The 9,488-nt window shown below is 39.9% G+C and overlaps 1 pseudogene; it reads right to left on the bottom strand.

Moving 5' to 3' along the window:
* Positions 1–844: 844 nt before the first annotated feature.
* LOC136163415 (small ribosomal subunit protein uS5 pseudogene) lies at positions 845–1,794 on the bottom strand (annotated as a pseudogene).
* Between the last annotated feature and the right edge of the window lie 7,694 nt (positions 1,795–9,488).

The raw sequence follows: 9,488 nt of genomic DNA, 5'->3' as shown, positions 1-9,488 counted from the left end.
ATCTGGTCGGACCTTAAAGTTCATTTGTCCTCACTAGGACCAGGTTGCTGCTACCTGGGAATATTTGGTTTACCACAACTACATTATTTCATGGGTGTAGTATCAATTGCTCTTGGAAGATATGAGACTCCCATGAGCCCCTAAAGTCACTTTAATTTCTATAATTGTCCACAATAAAATAATTTGGGAAAAGGTCTTATGGGTTTGTTTTAATAACCAATCAACTCAATTATATCTGAAGACCACCCTTGTGAGTATAAATCTTGTTGATATTTGGCTTAATAGAAGATAGCTGGATTCCCATTTCTGCTTCTACATTCAATCTGTTGTCTATTGTTTTGCATAAATATATGAAGAAATTCTGTCCTCAGATAGACATGTAGTTGGAAGAGTAAGGAGAACTTTACTTGCCTTTGTAGATCAGTGTAAATACTCTTTTTTTGATGGTACGCCAAAATTCAGTAAGTAGTAGTTTCTTAAAACTGTGTGTTTGAAATCTGAAACCATTTCAGTGAACTTTTCTTGATTCTCTTACATTACAACCCATTATCTCATCTTGCATTTTGATTACTGTAGCCTTGTAGTATAGTGTGAGTGAAGTCAGGGAGCCTGATTCCTCCAGCTCCATTTTTCTTTCTCATCATCTTGCCTGTTGAGTGGATTATTTTATCATGCATGATTCTGTAACATCAGACATTGGAAAATATTGGTTCATATCTTTTCAAATGTTCACACATTTCGTCATTCAATATAAAAAATCACATTTATTTGTAGCGCCACCAAGCCTACTAGAAAAACCTTTAACTGTTAAGATGCTGGCAAGCTCATGGTGATGGATACAGGCTTTTCTTTTTTTTTTTTTCTGGTTTCATTCACTTTATTATTCTCTTTATAAAATTATGTGGTGGCTACAGCTGGAGCCTAGGTCCTCTACACGGAGACTCTGGTGTGGGTCTTCACAAGATGGTCAGTAAATTCCTGATATGGAGACTTGGTGAACACTGTCTCTTTCCAGAGGTCAGGGGTGAGATAACTGTAGGTCTTAGAAATGGCATCAAAAGTGGCCTTGGCGAAGTTACCCAGGGTGGCGGTGCAGCCCCTGGCAGAAGTGTAGCAGTCGTCGATGCTGGCCATCATCAGCAGCTTCTTGGGCACAGGGGCGGAGACGATGCCAGTGCCTCTGGGGGCAGGGATGAGGCGCACCAGCACGGAACCGCAGCGGCCAGTCACCTTGCAAGGAACCGTGTGGGGCTTGCCGATTTTGTTCCCCCAGTAGCCTCTTCGCACAGGGACGATGGACAGCTTGGCCAGGATGATGGCCCCACGGATGGCAGTGGCTACTTCCTTGGAGCACTTGACACCCAGACCGACATGTCCATTGTAATCCCCGATGGCAACAAATGCCTTGAACCTGGTCCGCTGGCCAGCACGGGTCTGCTTTTGCACGGGCATAATCTTCAAAACTTCATCCTTGAGGGACGCTCCCAGGAAAAAGTCAATAATCTCAGACTCCTTGATGGGCAGAGAGAAAAGGTAGATCTCCTCCAGGGACTTGATCTTCATGTCCTTGACCAGGAGGCCCAGTTTGGTAACGGGGAGCCACTCCTTGTCCTCGGCCTTGCCTCCGCGAGCTCCGCGACCTCTGCCCCGGCCCCGACCCCGGCCACGACCCCGGCCCCGGGCCACTACCGAAGCCTCCGCGGAAGGCACCGCGGCCTCCCATTCCAGGGCCCCCCGGGCCTCCGGGGCCTCCCGCAGCACCGGAGTCATCCGCCATTTGGTGTTTTCACGAAGAAGAAGAGCCAGGCTTTTCAAAATTTAAATTTCCGCTTGAAAACTTGAATTTTATCAGTGGCAATTAATACTGTCAGTCATTTTCTTCAAAGTGATAGACTTACTCATTTTCATGATATTTCCCAAATACCCAGATCGGAATAGCCAGTTTGCCTCCCTTTTGTACTTTCAAGTCAGAGTGGCATTTGTGAATGAGATAAATAGTTCAGTTTGCACTTCAAACAGTTGCCCAAGTGCTTTGTTTGAGGTTAGCCACCATCCTTCAGGATGCAACAGAAATGCAATTGTTTATGCATGCTTCCTGTTTTATTTATGATGGTTCATTCTATGTGTTCAGTTGGTAAGTCATGTCTGACTCTTTGTGACCCCATGACTGCAGTGTGACAGGCTTCTCTGTCCTTTATTATCTCCCAGAGTTTGCTCAGACTCTGTTGAGTCACTGATCCTATCCAACCGTCTTATCCTCTGTCACCTCCTTCTCCTCCTACCCTCAGTTTTTTCCCAGCATCAGGGTATTTTCCAGTGAGTTGGTTTTTTGCATCGAGTGGCCAGAACACTGGCTCTTCAGCTTTAGTATCAGCCCTTCCAATGAATATACAGGGTTGATTTCCTGTAGGATGGACTTGTTTGATCTTGCAATCCAAGGGACTCTCAGGAGACTTGTCCAATACTACAATTCAAAAGCATCAATTCTTCAGCGCTCAGCCTTCTGTATGATCCAACTCTCACATTTGTACCTGACTACTGGGAAAACCATAGCTTTGACCATATGGATCTTTGTCAACAAATGATGTCTCTGCTTTTTAATATGCTGTCTAGGTTTGTCATAGCTTTCCTTTCAAGGAGCAAGTGTCATGTACCCTGCATATAAGTTAAATAAGCAGGGTGACAATATACAGCCTTGAAATACTCCTTTCCCAACAATCAGTCCATTGTGGCATGTCTGGTTCTAACTGTTGCTTCTTGACCTGCATACAGGTTTCTCAGGAGACAGGTGGTGGTCTGGTATTCCCAGTCTCTTTAGGAATTTTCCACAGTTTGTTGTGACCCACACAATCAAAGGCTTTAGCATAGTCAGTGAAGCAGAAGTAGATGATTTTTCTGGGATTCTCTTGCTTTCTATATGATCCAATGAATGTTGGCAATTTGATCTCTGATTTCTCTGCTCTTTCCAAATCCAGCTTGTACATCTGGAGTTTCTGCTGAAGCCTCGCTTGAAGGATTTTGAGTATTACCTTGCTAGCATGTGAAATGAGTACAATTGTGTATTAGTTTAATCATTCTTCAGCTTTTCCTTTCTTTGGAATTGGAATGAAAACTGAACTTTTCCAGTCCTGTGGCCACTGCTGAGTTTTCAGGTATCCTGCATTGCTGGCAGACTCTTTACCATCTGAGCCCCCAGGGAAATCCCATGTGTCAACTAGGGTGTTTTTGGATGATTCTACTCTTCCCCATCTCTCTTGGAAAGTAAGAAGAGCAAAGAGATTTCTATAAACTGACAACCAACCAAATCAAGGTAAACATCAGGTAATCCTTCCTCCCAACTCTTAGAGTAGTTGAGTGGGTACAGGTGTCTCTCCAGGTTTGGTCTCTGTTGATGCCACAGCTGGTGAGGGGTCAGCTCCATCTCTCATCCCTACTCAATTTGCTTCAACCCAGAGAGGGCTCTTTAAATAAGAGTAAGTACGTCTACAATTCCAAACCTCATTTCATGCATAATTGATAGTTCATAAGAAAGTATCATATTCCAAGATATAAAAAAAAAAATGGATGAGGTTGAGGTCCTTTATGGTTGTTGTGTATTCACATCAGGAAGAAGAACCCTTTAAGGAGAAGAATATGGTATTTTCATTTGCATAAAGGCAATAAAACTCTTTCAGCAGCAATTTCCCCATATATAAAAAGTGAGAACATAGCACCTCAGTGACACTGACATCTGTTACTTAAACAGATGCCACCTTCTAAACTCACTCAAGCAACCCTCTGCTCCAACCAGAGACCCCTAAACAAAAATTAAATGTGCGGCTAGAGCTTAAAAGGAGGACTTTGAATAATGATTGATTTTTACTTCTCAGCTTTTTTATGAATCTGCTTCGACTTTTGTGTGTTTTTAATTTAGCAAAATCTCCATCTCTCTCAGTAATTCCTTGCTTCTGGTTTAATCTCCACAGTCTACAAAATCCAGTGCTTCCACCTTAAATTCATTGTGATTAACATTAGCCCTTCTAAGGACAAGATAAATCATGGCTTCTGTTTGTTTCTTCTTGCAAATGTACTTTAATGACTTCACAGGGCAGGGCGCTAGCATCATCTAAAAGAGGAATGCGACTTGGTTTCTTTTTTTAAAATAGCACAAAGAGTCCCAGGCTGATTTTTACCAGTTAAGCAATACTTGCCCAGGCCGAGACTGATAAGCGCCTTCAGAAGTTAGGCTTACACTTCTAAATCAGCAGTTCATGAAAGGTATTACGGAAAACTATTATACTGCTATAATGGATGACAGCACAGTTGTATATGTTACACCTTGAAGTAAGCAGTAGGATTTTCAATCACCTGATAACCTTGAAACTGCTAAGGTATCAAATTGCTATCATGAATATTGTGCGGGAACAGAAATAACTCAGGAAGCTGCCTTTGTGAATAATAATCAGAAAACGGCAACATTTTTTACCGAGAAAATGGATTTGAGGCACTGGTGTATTGACAAGCTCTCCAACAGAAAACTAAGGTAGACCTTACAAGTACATTTATACTGGGCTATGCATCAGTCCATCATACAGCCCTGGGTTTTTAAGATCTAGTCAGTTAAAAATTATTAGCAAAGAATCATGTTGTTTGTTAGCATTTCAAGGATGAAGGGCAAGGAGACCTCGCATGTTACTTCAGAGCTACAAACAACAAACAAAAGTTTTGTATTTAAACTTTTCAATGTACTCTTAAATTTAGCTCATTTCAATAGAGCATAGACAGGAAGAGATTTGGAAAGTGAGAATTTTCTTAATAGGCATTTAAATCAGTTACTACATGAAGACATGTTAAAAATTAGTAAATATTATTATACATCTCTTTTCTGTAAAATGCATCTGTTTAATTTTGGCCAAATTCCAGCTTTATTCATGAGCAGAGCACCCAGTGTCGATCTCTGGCATTTCCAGACACCAGAGTCTACTGAGAACCCTCGACAGCTATGTGAAAACTCAATGTCTGGAGTGATTCATCATTGTGTCAAATTGGCCGGCACTTTGTCACGGTGACTGACAATGGGAGAAACTTGGAAATAATACAAAGATTCTCTGTTCACTGATAGTGTCTACACTGTATTAGAGAAGGAAGCTTTGAGACTGTGAGAAGAATCTTAATTTTCCTCCAAAATTAATTTTGCTGTTTTAACTCTTTGTGGGTCAAATCCCACCTGTCATTTCCCATTGTGTCTTACTCAAAAGCAGCCATTTTCATTTAAAATAGTCCCTGGAAATTGAAATCACTACCCACTCAACAGCTTATTGAGTAGGGTCAACAATTTTTCACTGCTATAAAACTAACTATACCATATAATATATGAGGCTACTGTATCCACTTGAACTATACTCCAATAAAAATTAAAAAAAAAATAAGATTAAATGGCAGAGGGAGTATTAAGGCTCAATCAGTGATGGCTTTCTCCTTTCTTCCTATTTCATTCTGTAACCAAAAACTCTTGATTGGTGTCTATAGATTTCAGGGGTGTGTGAACCTAGATAGGAGAAAATTATATCTTTATTTTTACTCACTTGTAACTGAAATTTAACATTCTCCTTTATACCTGGGCAAGAAGCCCTAGCAATTTTAAGAGTGCTTATGACTTTGTAACCAACAGAAATCACTAATGTGTTCAGACTGCATTATAGCGTTTGAAGATATATCAAAATATCATTTGCTCTCATCACTACATTAACATAATCATAGTTGTTAGATCTTGTTTTTGATATGTCAATAAAGAAGCACATATATTACTATACAAAAAATATTTCGATAACTTTGTTTCAATATAATTGGTTTCCTTTATTAAAAAGAAGATGCAAATCCATGCCTTTTCCCTTTTATAGGAAATAAATGAAGTATTATCTTCCACTGATAGCAGATCAATAATGTCAACTTCTTATTAAAAAGAAGAAAATGTTAAAATATATCCTATCCCAAGAGTGATTCCAAGAGAAGTAAATTATCAAAGGGTAAGCAATCAATCAATACTGACATTTATTGACTTAAGATCCAGAGATGATATCTCATTTATTCATAGGAACGCTGTGAGAAATGAATTATCATCACCATTTTACAGATTAGAAAATGGAGGCTTGGAAAAGAGCAAATACCTTCTGTAAGATTATATAGTTTGATAAATGGTGGGGTTTGAATTTTAGTCTCAATATGCCAAATATTTTAAGTGTCAAGTATATTAATCATCCCACCAGAGTATATAGAAAGATTTGAGGTGGGGTCTATGAAAGATAAAATCAAGAACTTAAAAAAAAGAAATGTAGTGAAATATCCATAAGATATATCTTATATCCCTCATAAGAGGGATGGTTTCACCCACATGCAAATCAATGTTAGAACACACCTTCACAATATACACAAAAATAAACTCAAAATTGATTGCTTAAATATAAGACCTGATACCATAAAACCTCTAAAAGAAAACACCGGCAAATATTCTCTGACATAAATCATACCGGTGTTTTCTTAGGTCAGTCTACTAAGACAATGGAAATAAAAGCAATAATAAACATGACCTAATCAAATGTATAAGCTGTTCCACAGCAAAGGAAGCCATCAGCAAAAAGAAAGGACAGCCTATGGACTAGAAAATATTTGTGAATGATGTCACCAATAAGGGCTTAATTTCCAAAATATACAAATAGCTCATATAACTCAATAACAAAACAACAACCCAGTAGAAAAATGGGCAGAAGACCTAAATAGACATTTCTCCAAAGAAAATGTACAGATGGCCAATAGGCACATGAAAAGATGCTGATCATCACTAACTATTAGAGAAATGCAAATCAAAACTACAATATAGTACCACCTCACACTAGCCAGAATGCCCATCATTATAAAGTCTACGAACAATAAATGCTCGACTGGGTATGGAGAAAAGGGAAACCTACACATCTGATTGGTATGTAAGTTGGTACAGCCACTTGGAAAACAGTATGGAGGGTTCCTCAAAAAATGAAAAATAGAGTTACCTTATGACTCAGCAATCCCACTCCTGGTCATTTATCCAGACAAAACTATAACTCAAAAAGATACATGTACCCCTAAGTGTCTGTTGACAGATGAATGGATAAAAATGTGCTGTATTCAATGGAATACTATTCACCATAAAAAGGAATGGAATAAGGCCATTTGTGGTAACATGGATGCAGCTAGACATTATCATAGTAAATGAAGTTAAGTCAGAAAGAGAAAAAATGTCATATGACATCACTTATACATGGAATATAAAATACAACACAAGTGAACATATTTATAAACCAGTTTTGACCAGTGTGAACAGTATGTCTGAACCTATAGATGCAACATTGCGGCAAGTCTGGGCTGAGCTGTGCCATCAGACCCAATGGCTGCTCATTCCTGGGATGATTGTCACAGAGCATAAACCTTCCTCTCAGAGACTCGGCTGTGTTACTCAGCCAGTGTTACTGTGTTACTATTCTTCAGCTTAGTTTTCCTGACTAGTATGACCTTTCCTAAGAACACGTTATTAGTGACTGTAATCTACTTGGCTGGTTTCCTGCCCAGAACTTACTGTGTCCTTTGCCTTAGAAGTTGTCCTTTCCCAGTCCTCCCAGATACTGGTTTTACTAGATAAGTGTGTGTGCTCAGTCATGTTTGACTCTTTGCGACCACATGAACTATAGCCCACAAGACTCCTCTGCCCATGGGATTTTCCAGGCAAAATACTGGAGTGGATTGTCATTTCCTTCTCCAGGGGATCTTCCTGACTCAGGAATCAAACCTGAGTCTCTTCAGTCTCCTGCATTGGCAGTTGGATTCCTTACCACTAGGCTACTTGCAAAGCCCCTACTTGATATAAGATATACTTAAACAGAATAGACCTCCTCACTGTATTAAACCATGAACAAAGCACCCATCTGATTTTGAATCACCATTACTTTGATTCTTCTCATGCCTTAACCTAAGAGGAGACCTGGGTCAGTTCTGGCTCTTGAACTTTCTTGGATAATGTCTAGTGGTCTTGGGATCCTGTTCTCAGGGGTTGAATCTGATCCTTAGCTCTAGCTTGGTCTTTCACAAAAAGTCATTTAGGAAAACTTAGAATGTCATGGAATACTCACGAGTTTAAATAAATTTTGTCTTAGATTTCTTCATTGGAGATATTCTCTGATGAATATAGAAGTTGCCCAATGTCACTGTTCAAATCAACACAAGGGCTGTGTTCTTACATGGCAGGAAGCAGCTTTGGATAAGTCTAAGGCTTCAGGAGAGGCACCATCCCAGTACATTTATTGCAGGGTTAATCTATGCTCACCCACTGACCCTGGACTTCTGCACCAGTTTCCAGCTTCTCTCCTCAAATTTGATTGGCCTACTTGTGGTTTTCCTCCTCTTGTTTGGACATCTGAATCCCACATGAGATCTCCAGCCTCTGGATACTTTGTTACCGGTCACTGCTTACCTGCCTGAGCCAACTTCTTACCTCCAAAGGTCTCCCAGAGCTTTTCTAAATGTCACTAGAGATTAAAAAAATAAGTAGCACTGCTTAGGAAATCATGGACATGGAACAACAGACTGGTTCCAAATTGGGAAAGGAGTACATCAAGGTTGTATATTGGTCACCCTGCTTATTTAGCTTATATACAGAGTATATCATGAGAAACGCTGGGCTGGAAGAAGCACAAGCTGGAGTAAAGATTGTTGGGAGAAATGTCAATAACCTCAGATATGCAGATGACAGAAAGAGAAGTACTGCCACACTTATGGCAGAAAGAGAAGTACTAAAGAGCCTCTTGATGAAAAAGGAGAGTGAAAAAGTTGGTTTAAAACTCAACATTCAGAAAACTAAAGTCATGGCATCTGGTCCCATCACTTCGTGGCAAATAGATGGGGAAACAATGGAAACAGTGACAGACTTTGTATTTTTGGGCTCCAAAATCACTGCAGATGGTGACCGCAGCCATGAAATTAAAAGATGCTTACTCCTTGGAAGAAAAGTTACGACCAACCTAGACAGCATATTAAAAAGCAGAGACATTACTTTGTCAACAAAGGTCTGTCTAATCAAGGCTATGGTTTTTCCAGTTGTCAAGTATGGATGTGAGAGCTGGACTATAAAGAAAACTGAGCACTGAAGAATTGATGCTTTTGAACTTGTGGTGTTGGAGAAGACTCTTGAGAATCACTTGGACTGCAAGGAGATCAAACCAGTCCATCCTAAAGGAAATCAGTCCTGAATATTCATTGGAAGGACTGATGCTGAAGCTGAAACTCCAATAGTTTGGGCCACCTTATACGAAGAACTGACTCATTGAAAAAGATCTTGATGCTGGGAATGATTGAAAGTGGGAGGAGATGGGGACGACAGAGGATGAGATGGTTAGATGGCATCACCGACGTGATGGACATGAGTTTGAGTAGGCTCCAGGAGTTGGTGATGGACTAGGAAGCCTGGTGTGCAGCAGTCCATG

Source organism: Muntiacus reevesi, chromosome 3 (assembly GCF_963930625.1).
Source record: "Muntiacus reevesi chromosome 3, mMunRee1.1, whole genome shotgun sequence".
NCBI lineage: Eukaryota > Metazoa > Chordata > Mammalia > Artiodactyla > Cervidae > Muntiacus > Muntiacus reevesi.
Note: the sequence above shows the minus strand (reverse complement) of the source record. Positions and strands in the feature narration are given on the sequence as shown.